This window comes from Oncorhynchus nerka, linkage group LG26 (genome assembly GCF_034236695.1).
Source record: "Oncorhynchus nerka isolate Pitt River linkage group LG26, Oner_Uvic_2.0, whole genome shotgun sequence".
In the NCBI taxonomy this organism is placed as follows: domain Eukaryota; kingdom Metazoa; phylum Chordata; class Actinopteri; order Salmoniformes; family Salmonidae; genus Oncorhynchus; species Oncorhynchus nerka.
The window spans coordinates 16,157,057-16,176,119 of record NC_088421.1 but is presented as its reverse complement, the minus strand read 5'-3'; the positions used below and the strand labels follow the sequence as shown (position 1 = coordinate 16,176,119).

Sequence of the window (19,063 nt, the reverse complement as noted above, 5' to 3'; positions counted from 1 at the left end):
GATGCTAATATATGCATATTATTATTAGTATAGGATAGAACACTGAATTTTCTAAAACTGTTTGAATGATGTCTAAGTATAACAGAACTCATATGGCAGGCAAAAACCTGAGAAAAAATCCAAACAGGAAGTGGGAAATCTGAGGTTTGTAGTTTTTCAACTCAACCAATATCCCACTGTATCGTCAAGAGGGGCTATGTTGCACTCCCTAAGGCTTCCACTAGATGTCAACCGTCTTTAGAACATTGTTTGATGCTTCTACTATGAAAGGGGGCTGAATGAGAGGGGAATGAGTCAGAGGTCTGCCAGCAGTCACAAGCTCAGTCAAGCGCATTCACATGAGAGGTAGCTCCCGTTCCATTGCTTTTCTACAGACAATGGAATTCTCCAGTTGGAACATTATTGAACATTTATGATAAAACCACCCTAAAGATTGATTTTATACATCATTTGATATTTTTCTACGACCAGTAATATAACTTTTTGGAATTTTCGTCCGACCTTTCCGCTGGAAGTTGCACGCACGTTTCGATTTGTTTACCAAACGCCCTAACAAAAGGAGGTATATGGACATAAATGATTAACTTTATCGAACAAATCAAACATTTATTGTGAAACTGGGATTCCTGGGAGTGCATTCTGATGAAGATCATCAAAGGTAAGTGAATATTTACAATGCTATTGGCGGATATTTCTTTTGGCTGGTTTGGGCTCTGAGCTCCGTACTCAGATTATGGCATAGTATGCTTTTTCCGTAATTAAAAAAAAAAAAATCTGACACAGCGGTTGCATTAAGGAGAAGTTTATCTCAAGTTTCATGCATAACACTTGTATTTTCATCAACATTGATGTTGGCTCTCTGATCAATCACCGCATGTTTTGGAACTACTGAACGTAACACGCCAATGTAAAATTAGATTTTTGGATATAAATGTGCACTTTATCGAACAAAACATACATGTATTGTGTAACATGAAGTCCTATGAGTGTCATCTAATGAAGATCATCAAAGGTCAGTGGTTCATTTTCTCTCCATTTGTGCTTTTTGCGACTCCTCTCTTTGGCTGGAAAAATGGCTGGGTTTTTCTGTGACTTGGTGGTGACGTAACATAATCGTTTGTGGAGCTTTCACTGTAAAGCCTTTTAAAAATCAGACACTGTGGCTGGATTAACGGGAATTGTATATTTAAAATGGTGCCTAATACTTGTATGTTTGAGAAATTAGATTTATGAGACTTCTGTTGATTTGTATTTGGCGCCCTGCAATTACATTGGCCGCTGGCGGAAGCGGAACCCCGTTCCCAGACAGGTTGAACCGGTTGCCCAAAGCTAACATTATTAGCAGCCAGCTAGCATCATCTGGCTAATGAGGCTCCACCGGAGCAGGTTGTGTGCTGTAAAGCTAGCCACAATAAGGATTAGGCACAAGTGGAATTTGAGTATTGCCTTCAAAATACAAGTATGTCATTGACAGTGACGCAAATGAACACAAATAGTAGAATTATTGGTGCAACCTAGTTTCAGATGCCTCAAAAGGAGTATTGTTCTCGCTTTATCCAAAACAATAACATGCAGCCGGTTTCAGCTGAATTGACCATACCTCATTTACATAATGGTTTTGGGAAAATATCCCTTCAATCTGTAGTTCTGAAGCTGCTGACCTACATCTTAAGCTCAGCCTCAGGCCTCAAAGACCAGGATCTGACAAAACACCAGCAGGATATTCATTGGGGGTACCTTTCATAACAACAGTAGTGTCCATATTGATCCAGAAGAGAAGGAACTCTGCAGCCCAGAAGCTACAAAACCTGGTGATTCAGAGCTGATTGGGCAGACCGGCCAAGGGCCAGTTGATTGAGAAATTATCGAAAACCACCCTGGAGATGAATGATGGGTAATTCAGAGCTGATTCCTAAAGCCATTGCCATCATCTCACCAGGCTGAGAAACAAGAATCAGAGATGAGACAAGTTGAAGAAGAGCTTTCATCGTGGTCGTGCATTACAATGCTGCTGTGGCTCTTTCTGGATTGGTACGAACCTGCTGGTGGCAGCATGCATGCATACACACAGTTGAAGTCGGAAGTTAACATACACTTAGGTCATTAAAGTCATTAAGGTCATTAAAACTCGTTTTTCAACCACCCCACAAATTTCTTGTTAACAAACTATAGTTTTCACAAGTCGGTTAGGATATACCTCTCAGGAAGGAGACGCGTTCTGTCTCCTGGAGATGAACGTACTTTGATGCGAAAAGTGCAAATCAATCCCAGAACAGTAAAGGACCTTGTGAAGATGCTGGAGGAAACGGGTACAAAAGTAGCTATATCCACAGTAAAACGAGTCCTATATCGACATAACCTGAAAGGCCGCTCAGCAAGGAAGAAGCCACTGCTCCAAAACCGCCATAAAAAAGCCAGACTACGGTTTGCAACTGCACATGGGGACAAAGATCGTACTTTTTGAAGAAATGTTCTCAGGTCTGATGAAACAAAAATAGAACTGTTTGGCCTTAATGACCATTGTTATGTTTGGAGAAAAAAGGGGGATGCTTGCAAGTTGAAGAACACCATCCCAACCGTGAAGCATGGGGGTGGCAGCATCATGTTGTGGGGGTGCTTTGCTGCAGGAGGGACTGGTGCACTTCACAAAATAGATGGCATCATGAGGCAGGAGAATTATTTGGATATATTGAAGCAACATCTCAAGATAGTCAGGAAGTTAAAGCTTGGTCTCAAATGAGTCTTCCAAATGGGTAATGACCCCAAGCATACTTCCAAAGTTGTGACAAAATGTCTTAAGGACAACAAAGTCAAGGTATTTGAGTGGTCATCACAAAGCCCTGACCTCAATCCAATAGAACGTTTGTGGGCAGAACTGAAAAAGCGTGTGCGAGTAAAGGAGGCCTACAAACCTGACTCAATTACACCAGCTCTGTCAGGAAGAATGGGCCAAAATTCATGCAACTTATTGTGGGAAGCTTGTGGAACGCTACCTGGAATGTTTGACCCAAGTTAAACAATTTAAAGGCAACGCTACCAAATACTAATTGAGTGTATGTAAACTTCCGACCCACTGGCAATGTAATAAAATAAATAAAAGCTGAAATAAATCTCTACTATTATTCTGACATTTCACATTCTTAAAATAAAGGGGTGATCCTACCTGACCAAAAACAGGGACTTTTTTTTTTACCAGGATTAAATGTCAGGAATTGTAATAAACTGAGTTTAAAATGTATTTGGCTATGGTGTATGTAAACTTCTGACTACCATTATTTTAACTAGGCAAGTCAGTTTAAGAACAAATTCTTATTTTCAATGACGGCCTAGGAACAGTGGGTTAACTGCCTGTTCAGGGGCAGAACAGATTTGTACCTTGTCAGCTCGGGGATTTGAACTTGCAACTTTCGGTTACTGGTCCAACACTCTAACCACTAGGCTACCCTGCCGCCCCGAACTACAACTGTATATAGCAACGTAATCAAGGTATGAAATTATTATTTTCAAATACAACCTCTTTTTGGACTTAGTTGTGGTGAATTTGCAGTGTACAAATTATTATAATCATGTTCTGGATCCCTGAACAGCCGCATCGACAAAAATCTCCCATGGTTCAATCTAGTAGCCTACCCCTGGTCTATACTGTAGTTCCACAGCCTGTTGGCCAATGTCCACAGTCTTTACTGTAGTACTGTTAATATTCATATAATGGTAGTATGGTACATACTATGATGTTTCTTTGAAAATCTGTATGGTTCTTTCCAAGTAGGCTATAGGCTATTGCAGGGAATAAATTAGATAAATGACTGATAAAGCAACAGCTGTTACATAAACCTTAGAAGGACAACATATGCCTCTTTGTGCAGTCCACCAGAAGCCGGTTTTAGGAACAGGTAGAGTAAACAGAGGGCATAGCCTACATCTGTCTATTCTCCTACTGTAGGAGGGCTACACCCTAAAGCAGAAACAGGTGACACACACAGAATGGTGTCTTCTTGTATAAACACCTGGTGAATACTTTAAGATAGTTTTCTGCCTATGGGGCTGGCTGTTGTCAGACCTGCCTGCATTCTATGGAGGAGAAGTCTCCACTCTTTAAAGAGCTATGTATTGTAGGCCAATTGTAACTCAGCCCATGAACCTCCATTACAGCACTAAGCTCTCCATCTCCTCCACCATGTTTTTGGGACTGTTTTCTTTTTACCCTCTTCCATTCTTTTCAGTCCATATTTGCCAGTCTTCTCTCTGTTCTGTATCTCTGTCTGGGTATTGTATGTTGGCCCCCTCCCTGTCCCTGCCCTTTCTCTGCTACAATCTCATTAATTATACAGCAGAGTGCAGGAATCCACCAGCCCCACAGTGGGAGGTCACTGCTCCACTCCACCAGTAGGAGATACAGAACTGGCTGGCTTTCCCCCGTTCATATAGACAAACGGTGGAGATGCTACATACGTTAGCTATAGCAGTAATATAGCCTAGATTAAAATCAGCACTCTTCTGTAATCTAGTGTTAGGTATAGATGGTATGAAGAGAAATGCAGCAATTAAAAACAAAGGCTTCTGAAAGAGCCCAGATCCTCCCTCTACTCTGAATTTCAGTAGATTGTCTCCTCTTTTCCTTCCCAGTCTCCAGCGGAAGCGACAGAATGGGAACGTGGTGGAGCTCACACCCCCCCCCCCCTATAAACCTGCATAATAAACAGGCCGTGCTGATCATATGGGCTCGTTGGAGGTAGTTCAAAGTCAATGATCACTGGAGGCTTATGGAAGGCTTGGTGGGAATGAGCTGATGAGAAACGTATGGAAGGCTGTGTGCTCAGGGGACAGAGGCTGATGCTATTACCTCTTTAATGAGGGGACGGAATGGGGAGCAGTGGTCAATGCGGGTTGCCAGTGTATGGACAATGGCCATCTCCTAGCACCACGCACAAATGGTCACATTATGTAGATGTGGGAGGAAAGATAGGAGGCAAAACTCATCCATTTTATGCAGGGTAATGGGCTGAAAGTGGTGGCCGCTTTCGCAAGGCCGCCATTTAAAGCAATTAGGTTCCATGCCCATGTGAGGCATTAAACCTAAAAACAGCATGGCACGGTGGCGCATCCACTCACTGAACCTGATTTGAAGACATTTTCTCTCTATCTCTATCCAATCTTCAGCACTATGATATGGTTTTCCTTCATAGAACAGACAAGAATCCCATGCGTGCACTGTGTCTAGTATAGTGCAGCGTATGCCGTAATATAGAGATGTATCATCCAGCCCTGCTCTTTACAACTCAATCTTGCAGGGGACCACTAAAGCACATACCCGGACGGTGCTACCGAAAATTATAACAGCTGTCTGTTTGGGGATCATGTCAGTGTCTGATTATCTGCAACAGATGTCAATTGGTAAAACGCTCATCCTATATAACTACTGCAGTACACACCTTTTCTACTCATATATTGTCCATACACACCATTATCTACATATCCACTGAGTGTACAAAACATTAGGAGCACCTTCCTAATATTGAGTTGCACCCCTTTTGCCCTGGTAAAAGGTGCCCTGGCACCTACTACCGAACCCCTTTCAAAAGCACTTAAATATTTTGTCTTGTCCATTCACCCTCTGAATGGCACACATACACAATCCATGTCTCAATTGTCTCAAGGTTTAAAAATCATTCTTTAACCTGTCCCCCCCCCCCTTCATCTACACAGATTTAAGTGGATTTAACAGGTAACATCAATAAAGAGACTATAGCTTTCACCTGGATTCACCTGGTCAGTCTATGTCATGGGAAAAGTATATTTATATTCCGGCCAGTGTTTTGAGACGGTGTCTATTGTTTTGTTAGATATTACTTCACTGTTGGAGCTAGAAACATAAGCATTTCGCTGCACCTGCAATAATATCTGGAAAATGTGTACGCGACCAATAAAATTTGATTTGAAAACAGATATTCAGGGTCAACTCTATAAAACTGGAGGGGAAAATAAATAATGGCCATCTTGAGAAGTTTATATTTATTTTGTTGTTACTTCAGGAGAAGGTTGAAGGGGATGTGAAGTCGGGTGAAGGTCGAAAATCTCAGATTTCGAAGACCGCAAACACCGACAAAACATGGGCTAGATGCTTGCTGTTTAGGCCTGTCCGTCAGAGAGAATTAGAGAGGTGCAGATGAAAGAATCAATACATGAGCTCATAATTACCCATTTGGAGAACATATTTACAAATTGAGATAGAGGCTGAAACTTACACCCAAAAGAGAAATAGGCTATCGGATTAGATGTTTCTCTAGAACAACATTCAAAACTGATTGTGTTCTCATACTGAGTACGACCAATCATCACAGATTAGTGTAGCTTCCAGATGCACCACAGATAGCCTTCCACAGGATTACACAAGATTGCTCTTTAATGGTCAGGAAGCAGAGCGTCTGAGTAGCCTCTTTAAAAAGAAAACACACAAAAACACACAAAATGTGCGCACACACACACAGTCTTACCTGGTGCATGATATTCTGAAATCAATAACAGATTATCTATAAATCAGCTTTTTAAATGGAAGTAATTCAGAGCCATGTAGAGGTTGTATATTCAAGTGCAAGGGGAAAGGAAGGCACTGAAGTGCTTCAGTTCAAATGTAGGCTAGGCCAATATACATCTGGAAGCAAATTCTATGCACTCCAGTAATTTTATAAATAGTATCCAACATAGTCTATCTGGTCAAGCAACATATGTTAATATTGCAATGCCAACCACCATGCAAACCCCCACGGGCAAAGGTGTTTAGAAGTGACAGCAATATGTCTGGTAAAAAAATAAAAAATAAGAGGTACTGTCCAATGTAACAACTTAGAAAGACCGATGAAGACAATTTAAGACCTGTCCAGTTTGTCCTTCCCTCAGACTCCTTTGTATTGAGTTCAGAGGGTGGATCTGTAGGACCATTTCTTTCAAAACAGTACCCCCAGTCTTTCTTTACTCACAAGCAGGAGCCATATTAGCTTGAGATATTATTAGAGATATAAATAGCCATATTAGCTATTTCTTTCTGGTGTGAGAAAACAAGACTTAAAAAATTCAGAGAGGAAGTTGTTGATACAAAAGTCTCGACCGCGAAGAGCTTCAAGTTCCTCGGTGTCCACATCACTAAGGATCTATCATGGTCCAAACACACCAACACAGTCATGAAGAGGGCACGACAATTCCTCTTCCAAAAGGATCCTGAACTGCTTCCACCACAAAGCCTACATGTACATGAATAGTATTTCAATTGACTGATTTCCTTATATGAACTGTAACTCAGTAAAATCATTGAAATTGTTGCAATCATATTTTTGTTCAGTACATGTACGAGGTCTCTGAAGACGAGGTGGCACCATGGCATGGATGTCGTGAACGAGATGATGGCCTCAGGAGAGGGGAATAGAAGAGAGAGGAATGGGGTCAAAACAGCCATCTGATCCGATCAGAAGGCCCTGGTGGCACGCTCCATTGGAGATGACATGTTCTGGTTCAGTGGAGTCCTGGAAGTCTGAGCTAGAGACTGAATAAACCTGGGGGTGAGGTTGCCAGAAAGGATCTGTAAGATACTCCTCTTCAGTCTACCTGCAGTGCTAGGTGCAACATACGCCAGATGACACTACAGTTTATTTTTGTTCTAATCCTGAGCTTGAGTCAGCTTCATTTTAACATGTAAAAAAGACAAAGACAAAAGGAGAACAACTAAGGCTTTGTTAATGAGGAGACTTGGATTAAATTGGTCTCAAAAAGTATAATATAAGCAAACGGATCATTTGTGAAACTGAAAGATGTGAATGTTTGAGCTGGGTGAGCTGATGTAAAATAGGCTAATTCCATGATGGAGCCAGCAGCCTTGTCACCTTGACATGGTTGAATCACACTGGCCTCCTGATGAGGAGTGGCGACAAGTGCCGTTTCCTGGAGTGACTGCAGTCATCCCTCACCGATAACATTTATGAGAATTTACAAATCTATTCCATTAGGCTAACGCTGTGGTCCAGTGAAAACGGCTGCATTCACAGCTGTTTTTCCCCTCTGCATAGCAGGTGACACATTACTTGCTGTAGTGTAAACAGTATTGTTCAGTGGTCCATTTAAATTGTACTGCACCAGAGACTTGGTTGTCTGACACTAGCTGAATTATTTCCCCCCCCATCATTCAGCTGAGCTCTTATGGTGCAAGTCAACACTTCTTCAAATCAAGTTGTTTTGATATTGCTTACTGAGGAAGAAGAGGATACAATGGAACCACTTATATGTCAACATGCAAGGTAACTCAGCATTCTCTTGAAGTCCACAACTAAATGTGTGCAAACAATGGGACTATCAATTAGCAGGGTTCAGTGGTGTAAAGTACTTAAGTTTTTTTTTAAAGAAAGTATTACTTAAGTAGTATTTTGGGGTAGCTGTACATTACTATTTATAATTTTTACAACTTTTACTTCCCTACATTCCTAAAGAAAATAATGTACTTTTTACTCCATACATGTTCCCTGACACCCAAAAGTACTCATTACATTTTGAATGCTTAGCAGGACAGAAAATGGTCCAATTCACACACTTATAAAGATAACGTCCCTGGTCATCTCTACTACTGAGAAATGCCACCTTAACTGTGTGGCAACACAAAAATCTTTGGCAATTGAAACAAGAAACCGAGTATGGTTGACTAGGGCCAATTCTTATATTATTATAAGAGAGGGGTATTGGTCTGTGCTTTAGTAACCCCAAATAATCCAAACATTCTCTCTCTCTCACTCAGGATGGTGACTCAGGATCCGATATCAGGAAATAATACAGCATTGTAACCAAAAGTCTTGTCTGTTGGTATCTTGGAACCAGATTGATGTTGGCCCACATAGAAGAAACAACAAACGTTAGACATGCGCGCACATACACACACACAGCAAACAAAGCATTACTGACCCTGATGTGTGGTCTCAACAGGAACTTTTAGCCTCCTCGTTAGTCTCCTTGATATTATTAGCACTAGTTGAGAGGCACTGACAAATTAAATCTAGCCCACAGGAATGCATGCTGCATAGCCCTAGACTAGAGAAGAAAAAAAAAGGGCCAGACGCCAACCCCCCCCCCCGCCCCCCCCCCCCCTCCTAGTCTGTCTATGGGGCCAGCTGAATTGTGTCCTGTAGGAAGTAAAATTGGGCATGGAGATAAGAGCCAGGCGACAGCAGAGAGCCCACCTGTAGGAGGTTGTGGGTAATTGAGAGTCAGGGGGTCAGGCTCTCTTACAAGTTGGCCTAGATTCAACTACAAAAAAACAGTCACTTACAACAACTTTGCTGCTTTTTGAACTTGAAGGACCTCTTTGGGTTATGTTGATGGTTACAGTCAGTTACAATCCCTTTATTGTGATTCCACACAAACATTTTTAAGGAGAGATGTCAATTGTCTTTCCATAGTTTGGATGCATAGGCAGCCAATTCTGTAATAACATTATGTAATAAATGACATAAATGGGAAAACTTCTGAGAAAGACTGTCCTATAACAGTATTCAGCCAAACATATTGAAAGCCCATTTCGGAAGAGTAGGACAAGCCAAACCTGCTGCTCGAACATACAGTCCGTCATACTGTGCTAAGCACAGCAATATGCCATCTCCAAATGTGACTCAAGAGGAAAATCTACTTGCATGTCAGATTCTCAACCATCTTATCGCTGCAGCAAACACCAAAAGGTGAAACAGCTGTGACCATTGATAATCTCATCCCAATCAAAGCAAAGGGAGAAAGGTGTGCATGAGTCTAACAAACAGGCAGCCAGTAAGATAAACCTGAGGTGGGAGGCTTGGGAGCAATGGGATGAATATAATGTTGTGCAAAGAATCCATTTATATGTATCAATCAAATACTCTACTAGGCTATATGATTGGGCTGCAACTGAGGTATAAAAAAAACATCTAAATCAATCTTACATTGTTTCATAACAATCTACTGGAAAATGGTTTCAGACATTTTTAAGCTGCATTAAATTGCTTGTAACACCTGGCACAACTGTCTTAGTTGTGTTGATTTTACTTTCCCATCAGAGCAGTATATCTTGGTAGCAGCCAGGTGTTAGTGGTAGTGCACTCTTTGCAGGAGAGGTGCTTCCTGAGACTGCATTCTCTTCAGACATTTAAGGAAAACCCATTTAACCTCAGTCAGAAGAGCTTATTAGAGCAATAAGCTTAGGGAAAAAAATAAAAAATCTAAGGCTGTGCCACTAGAGATCCTGGTTCGAGTCCAGGCTCTGGACACTCATGGGGCGGCGCACAATTGGCCCAGCGTCGGCCGGGTTAGGGGAGGGTTTGGCCGGCAGGGATGTCCTTGTCCCATCGCGCACTAATGACTCCTGTGGCGGGCCGGGTGCAGTGCACGCTGACATGGTTGCTAGGTGCACGGCGTTTCCTTCGAGACATTGGTGCGGCTGGCTTCCGGGTTAAGTGGGTATTGTGTCAAGAAGCTTGGGTTGGGTTTCGGAGGACGCACGGCTCTCGACCTTCACCTCTCCCATATGGGAGTTGCAGCAATGAGACAAGACTAACTACCAATTGGATACCACAACATTGGTGAGAAAACAGGATTCAAAATGTTTTTTATATAGATATATATATATATACATACATACATACACACTGCACAAAAAAATAAAGGGAACACATAAACAACACAATGTAACTCCAAGTCAATCACACTTCTGTGAAATCAAACTGTCCACTTAGGAAGCAACACTGTTTGACAATAAATGTCACATGCTGTTGTGCAAATGGAATAGACAACAGGTGGAAATTATAGGCAATTAGCAAGACACCCCCAATAAAGGAGTGGTTCTGCAGGTGATAACCACAGACCACTTCTCAGTTCCTATGCTTCCTGGCTGATGTTTTGGTCCCTTTTGAATGCTGGCGGTGCTCTCACTCTAGTGGTAGCATGAGACGGAGTCTACAACCCACACAAGTGGCTCAGGTAGTGCAGCTCATCCAGGATGGCACATCAATGCGAGCTGTGGCAAGAAGGTTTGCTGTGTCTGTCCGCGTAGTGTCCAGAGCATGGAGGCGCTACCAGGAGACAGGCCAGTACATCAGGAGACGTGGAGGAGGCCGTAGGAGGGCAACAACCCAGCAGCAGGACCGCTACCTCCGCCTTTGTGCAAGGAAGAGCAGGAGGAGCACTGCCAGAGCCCTGCAAAATGACCTCCAGCAGGCCATAAATGTGCATGTGTCTGCTCAAACGGTCAGAAACAGACTCCATGAGGGTGGTATGAGGGCCCGACGTCCACAGGTGGGGATTCTGCAAGATGAAGGCATTGATGCTATGGACTGGCCCGCCCGTTCCCCAGACCTGAATCCAATTGAGCACATCATGTCTCGCTCCATCCACCAACGCCATGTTGCACCACAGACTGTCCAGGAGTTGGCGGATGCTTTAGTCCAGGTCTGGGAGGAGTTCCCTCAGGAGACCATCCGCCACCTCATCAGGAGCATACCCAGGCATTGTAGGGAGGTCATACAGGCACGTGGAGGCCACACACACTACTGAGCCTCATTTTGACTTGTTTTAAGGACATTACATCAAAGTTGGATCAGCCTGTAGTGTGGTTTTCCACTTTAATTTTGAGTGTGACTCCAAATCCAGACCTCCATGGGTTGATGAATTTGATTTCCATTGATCATTTTTGTGTGATTTTGTTGTCAGCACATTCAACAATGTAAAGAAAAGTATTTAATAAGAATATTTCATTCATTCAGATCTAGGATGTGTTATTTTAGTGTTCCCTTTATTTTCTTGAGCAGTGTATATCAAAATAAAGAATGCATGTAGGCCTATGGCATCAAGACTAGCAACTTTGAGAAATTACACTGCTCGGGACTGCTGGAAGTAGGCTACTTGCCAAAGTCACATTTATTCTACATCAGATCTAATTGGCTTCCCTCAGCAGTCTGTACAAAATCTTATCACTTACTGCATGTTAAAAGGTAGAATTAATAAAAGTAAGTCAATGTCATAAAACCTTTCACTTGGTCTAGTGGGTTCCCAATTCACTATTGTTTTGCTAAGGCCCTTCCATACTCATTTATCATAAAGATCCAAGCAGCCACTCCAGCCGGTAAATCAATTGGCTGAACTGAATTATGATTTTGCCATTTCCTCAACAGACACCCCAATCTGGGACAATTTCATCATTGCTGCTGTCTGCTGCGACAGCTGGCTCTATTTCTGTGAAGTACCTTGCTAAAGCCCCCAACCCTAGACTGCACATCATTTCCCTAATCACTTTTCCACAGCCGCCCTCCGGCACATAAATGAAAGTTACAAAGAAATTGCTACATGTCAGTCATAAAAAATCTCACCCTGGAGGCACTGGCCAACTGTGATTATTTAATCTGGGTTGTGTTTTAGTTAAAATAGCATAGCCAGTAGGCTGTCTGACAGTATTTGATTCATGGCCCAACAATGTTTATAAGTAGGAGAAAGGGGGCTTTAGCTGTTTAGAGGGATGGTTCACCCAAAATACAAACTCACCTCATCTTATTGATTTTAGGCTAGCTCATTTTATGGCGTCACCATGAGGCAATTGTTTGGAGACTGCAGCTGTTTGGAGACTGCTGTTTGGAAACTGGATTAGCAGAATAAGTAAACAAACCCAAATATTGGGTCCCTGTGTCAGTGTGCATGGACTTCTCTACTGTAGGTTTCCTATCCATAACGGTCACTTCAAGAAAGATGAGTGATTGAGGAAAAGTTTTGGGAATAAAGGAGGTCGCATAGAGTCGTTTGAGTGAATAATTGATCACTGAACGTCAAAGAATGATTGTACAGTAGCCTACTGAAGCATTCTCAGCTGCTAGGTCTATTCACATGGTCAAGCCATCAAGCATGTGTGCAGGTGAATTCACTGTTGAGCGCACATTCCACCTGTCAATCATTTGAACCAATGTCACCTGCAAGCATAGACATTAAAACCAGTAGATAGTGATAGCACTGACATCATCCGCGTATTCCTATGCAAAACTCCCGATGACGCATGAAGCCAGAAGTATTTGAATTTGTAGTGCGCCATACTGCTGAATTGGGCAGAATGGCAACAACAAAAAACCCGCTAAGGATTATGGTGAAAGTGGCAGTAACTAGCAAAGGATCATGATCGATGTAGTCGATTTCATCCTGCCTAAGAGAGTCAACCCAACGCTGCTGGGTACACATGCAAAGAGCATGCATGTAGCCTGCCAGTTCGTAATAGTTCTGTGTCAGCACGTGGTCCTGTGTGACGACAAATGTAGTAGTCAGAATGGTTCAATATTTCATTGAATATCTCGATTTGTAGCGAAATATAAAATAATTTACTGTGGGGATCAAACTAATTTTATAGTACAAAACGGCAGTCCAATATATATTTTTTAACGGCCGATCTGGCGATCGTAATTTACATCGGCTTCCTAAATTGCCATAAATGTTTAATGCTTTTATTTGTTTTGATATTTCAACTTGTTTGTCCTGATCATGTCTGGTATGGGTGGGGGCAAAATCAACATGCGTGCGATGGCGCAGACACACGTGCAGTCTGGGCAGCGTTTTATATTACGCATTTTCAAGTGCAACGTTAATAATGATGGTTTTGGGAAACAGCTCAGAGATTTAACTATGCTCCTACGAATGTTCCAACGATGAACTTCGCCTTAAAGGGACATTTATAAATTGTTCGACTTCATATTCATAATCTCCAGCACAATCCCAACAAAACATAGAAGCGTGTCATTTGACATATATTGATGTTGGAGTGGTGCTGGAGATGATGACTATGAAGTAGATTTTTATTTTTATTTTACATTTCTCTTTAATTAAGATGCTTTTGGGAAACCAGACCCAGTTCTAATTTTAGAGCACAAATGGCAGTTCCCCCCCCCCCCCCCCCAAATGGCCGTTCTGGCGATCGTAAGGCGATCGTAATTTACATAGGCTTTCTAGGGCAGATCAGGCCCAGTTTCCCAATAGCGATGGAATTTAGGCTTACGAGTGTTAACGAGGTGTCGTTACAATAGTTGCTCCGTGCTGAAAATGATTCCAGAATATAGGCTCAACAGCTCACTGTAGCTCTTAAAATTATTTATGGCTATTCAAAGTCATCAATACAGTTTTCCCATCAAGAGAATAAATGTTCTGTAGCCTATAAACAGTGCATTCGGAAAGTATTCAGACCCCATGACTTTTCCACATTCTGATCCAATAGAGCTTTATTCTAAAATCGATTTTTAAAAAGCTACACACAATACCCAATAATGACAAAGCAGTTTTTTTGTTTAGCAAAAACTGAAATAGAAGTGTAAATGTGATTTCTGTATTTGTCTGTATATGGTATGCATGTATGTATGTATGTGTATATTATTGTACTGCTCTAGGGATGCAATTATTGTTTGGATAACCTTACAATTATGTATTGATTAAAAAAAATATGCGATGTGCAATGCAGAGAACACCAGAAGAAGAATTATAATTTAATTACCAGAGTGAATTATTATAATGTTTGTTTATGCGTCAATTAATCCCATAAGGGATGGGCTGCCAATTTGACACGAAAATATATTTTTCTCCATTCATTCATAAATATTCAGACCCTTTACTCAGTACTTTGTTGAAGCACCTTTTGCAGTGATTACAGCTTCCAGTCTACTTGGGTATGATGCTACAAGCTTGGCACACCTGTATTTGGTGAGTTTCTCCCATTCTTCTCTGCAGATCCTCTCAAGCTCTGTCAGGTTGGATGGGGATTGCACAGCTATTTTCAGGTCTCTCCAGAGATGTTCGATCGGGTTCAAGTCCGGGCTCTGGCTGGGCCACTCAACGACATTCAGAGACTGCTCCCGAAGCCACTCCTACATTGTCTGTGTGCTTAGGATCATTGTCCTATTGGAAGGTCAACCTTCACCCCAGTCTGAGGTCCTGAGCGCACTGGAGCAGGTTTTCATCAAGGATCTCTCTGTACTTTGTGCCGCTCATCTTTCCCTTGATCCTGACAAGTTTTCCAGTAACTGCCGCTGAAGAAAAATCCCACAGTATGATGCTGCCTCCAACATGCTTCACCATAGGGATGGTGCCGGGTTTCCTCCAGACGTGACGCTTGACATTCAGGCCAAAGAGTTCAATCTTTATTTTATCAGACCAACGAATCTTGTTTCTCATGGTCTGAGAGTCCTTTAGGTGCCTTTTGACAAACTCCAAGCGGGCTGTCATGTGCATTTTACTATAGAGTGGCTTCCGTCTGGCCACTCTACCATAAAGGCCTGATTGGTAGAGTGCTGCAGAGATGGTTGTCCTTCTGGAAGGTTATCCCATCTCCACAGAGGAACTATAGAGCTCGGTCAGAGTGACCATCAGGTTCTTCGTCACCTCCCTGATGAAGGCCCTTCTCCCCCAATTTCTCAGTTTGGCCGGGTAGTCAGCTCTAAGAGTCTTGGTGGTTCCAAACTTCTCCCATTTAAGAATGATGGAGGCCACTGTGTTCCTGGGGACCTTCAATGCTGCAGACATTTTTGGGAAACCTTCCCCAGATATGTGCCTCGACACAATCCTGTCTCGAAAGCTCTACAGACAATTGCTTCGACCTCGTGGCTTGGTCTTTGTTCTGCACTGTCAACTGTGGGACCTTATATAGACAGGAACAGGAATTTCCATGTCCATGTTCAATCAATTGAATTTACCACATGGACTCGAATAAAGTTGTAGAAACATCTCAAGGATGATCAATTGAAACAGGTTGTACCTGAGCCCAATTTCATGTCTCATAGCAAAGGGTCTGAATACTTATGCAAATAAGGTATCTGTTTAAGTTTAATACATTTTCTAAAACTACTAAAAACCTGTTTTTGCTTTGTCATTATGGGGTATTGTCTGCAGATTGAGGATTTATATTTATTTAATCAATTTTAGAATAAGGCTGTACTATAACAAAATGTGGAAAAAGTTTAAGTCTTCGTTTTATATGATTGCCATATGTTATGTATTTTCTCATGCTATTTTGTATGCAATGTTTGATTACAGATGGCATACAAGTTTGATATTAAGGCAAATTAAAGTTAACATATTACAGAAGGCATGTCTGCCCAAAAAAATATTTGTATTTATTTCTAAAAAAATAAGTTCAAATGCCCCTCCCATGAAGTAGTGACATGAAACATATGCCTAGCTTCTTGAAACGGGTCACATATGATTGAAATAAGCCTATAGCCTACTGGATTTATATTGTAATGCAGTCAACTCGGTTTTCATCTTAAGTATATATATATATATATATATATTTTTTTTTAGGAGCATATACCACTGTGGGTGACTGAAAGATGAACTAAGGTCCACACTCCAGTCCAGTTGGTAGTGCATAGTTGGTAGTGGTAATGCACTTTAAAGTTGGTTGCCAACCACCATATAAAATCCAAAGAAGAAGAAGCCTGAAGGAGGAGAGATTACTAGAAACAAACTCGGTTTACCCGTTTATCTGTGGATTAATTGTCGGAGTAGAGGACCTTGTGCAGGACTTTGTGCTCTACTGGGGCGGCAGGTAGCCTAGTGGTTAGAGCTTAAAGATGCACTTGTAACCAAAAGGTTGCAAGATCGAATCCCTGAGATGACAAGGTAAAAATCTGTCGTTCTGCCCCTGAACAAGGTAGTGTTCCTATGCTGTCACTGAAAATAAGAATTTGTTCTTAACTGACTTGCCTAGTTAGGTAAAATAACATTTTTAAATCAGGTAAAACCCAATGTCAAATTAGCTAAGAACAGCAAGCTAGCTAGCTAAATTGCCGTACATGTTTAATGCTTTTCGACCTGTCCCCAAATTAATAGTTGGTTCAAAGTTTGTTTTTATATTTCAACTTGCTTGTCCTGATCGCATCTGGTGTGGAGGGGCAAAATCAACATGCGCGCGATGGCGCAAACACACATGCGGTCTGGTCAGCATGTTAGATTAATCGTTTTCAAGTTTATAACGATGGTTTTGGTAAACAGCTCAGAGATTTAGCTGCTCCTACGAAGGTTCGAACGACGAATTTAGCCTTAAAGGGCCATTTCTAAATTGTTCAACTTCATATTCATAATCTCCAGCACCACCCGAACATCAACAAAACCCAGAAACACGCCATTTGGCATATATTGATGTTGGCGTGGTGCTAGAGATTACATTTCTCTTTTAAATGCTTTTGGGAAACCAGACCCAGTTCTGTCACCACTGGAAATGTAAGAAACACATAATCCATAATGGCAGTAATGCATTCAATGTCCTAGCGCCAGTTTGCTTTAAAATGTATGGGGGTTGTGAATGCACAAAGATTAAGCATGTATACATTTGGTTTACAGAGCCATTCAGCAAATGCCATGGTATAATTCACCAAGGGCATAATGACTCTTAATACACATACTCTATATTTAACTAACGTTAGCCAGGGGGGTAGCTGTCATTCTAAATTCAAAGATGTTCAGCAAGTCAGTTTGAGGCGTATGGCGAAAGAATACACAAAAGGCGTTTCTTTGTGTAACTAAATGGCCACATTGTTCACTGTGTGGCTTTAGGTTGTCCAGCTAAATATAACTACAGTAAAAAACATGTTCGAAAATGACATGGTTGTCAAATAGCGAATGCTAACTATGTTAGTTTGCTAGCTACCTGCAATTACAATAGATGATTGGGACACTTCGATGCGGATATATAGCAAGCGCTAGCTAAAACAGTGCAGCACAGCAGATACCGAACGCTTAAAGAACATCACATTATTTGGCTAGGACTAACGTTATTATGCCAACTCATTCGAATTTCGTGTTTCAAATGTAGCATTGTCATTCGCTGTCACGTACCTTGATTTTTTTCACCTCCTCCACTGTCAAATAAGCCGAGGCAAGAACGTCCCACTGACCATTAAACCCGTGTCAGTTCGTAGATAAACGTCAGTGCAATGGCTAGCTAACGTTTCAGCAAGATTTCCAGAAAGCAGCTGGACCACAACACAGCCTTCGCGAGCGTGCGTAAAGATTCGACGTGTTCGATCGTTCCGTCCTTCTCCCACTGAGGTACCTCCTACTCCAGGTTTTGAGGGAGGAAAAAATCCCGGAATTTCGCTCAATTTGCCTCCAATAATAACCACCCAGTGAAGAAGAACGAGATACTATTCATTATGCGACTGCAAGAGAAGGACCAAACATTGCTAAGAAGATGTGTGTGTCTGTTGAAAACGCTTTCATACAGTCGCATGAGGCGCGAGTGGCTGCTGAATTATTCATGAGGGGGCGGGTGCTCAGATCCTGCGTTCAAATTCAAGTGGGAAGGTGGTATTTTCGAGAAGGGTGCAATGTGGGGGCGTTCCTGCACGTGGGCATTCCTGAATCTGCAGGAACTCTTCTCTATACTTGTATTGGTCCATTTTTAAGTTAGGACAGGTGGAAGGCAGTAGGTGGCGTTAATGCATAAATAATGTTGGATATCAGCTGCCGATAAACCCCACAGAAGAAGGGGCGGGGGCGACAATGGTAGCTAAGCTAGCCGTACACCAGTGGTAGACAGCGTCCTTCGCCCCCCCTGTCGGGCACTGTTTTCTCGCAGTTCTGTTGACGAAAGCGAGGGCAGGTGTTCGGGAGGCGGGAGTGAAGGACACTGTGTGCTAGCTTAGCCAGCTGGTCCTAAGGAGGACTCGTGTACAAGGCAGGCGCGAGGCGAGGGCGACACCGTGTGCTAGTGTAACCGATGTGAAATGGCTAGCTAGTTAGCGGTGGTGCGCGCTAATAGCGTTTCAATCGGTGACGTCACTCGCTCTGAGACCTTGAAGTAGTGGTTCCCCTTGCTCTGCAAGGACCGCGGCTTTTGTGGAGCGATGTGTAACGATGCTTCGTGGGTGACTGTTGTCTGTGTGTGCAGAGGGTCCCTGGTTTGCGCCCGGGTAGGGGCGAGGGGACAGACTAAAGTTATACTGTTACATTGATGCTGTTGACCCGGATCACTGGTTGCTGCGGAAAAAAGGAGGAGGTCAAAAGGGGGGTGAGTGTAACCGATGTGAAATGGCTGGCTAGTTAG

At 42.3% G+C, this 19,063-nt stretch overlaps 1 protein-coding gene across 1 annotated transcript in view; it reads right to left on the bottom strand.

Annotated features, from left to right (window-relative positions):
• LOC115110400 (protein TANC2-like) overlaps nt 1-18,206 on the bottom strand; it is a 152,474-nt gene extending 134,268 nt beyond the window's left edge. Inside the window, exon 1 of the mRNA XM_065010153.1 lies at nt 17,854-18,206. The gene's annotated coding sequence lies outside the window, so the exon portion shown is untranslated. The remainder of the gene's footprint in view (nt 1-17,853) is intronic.
• Nucleotides 18,207-19,063: the final 857 nt, after the last annotated feature.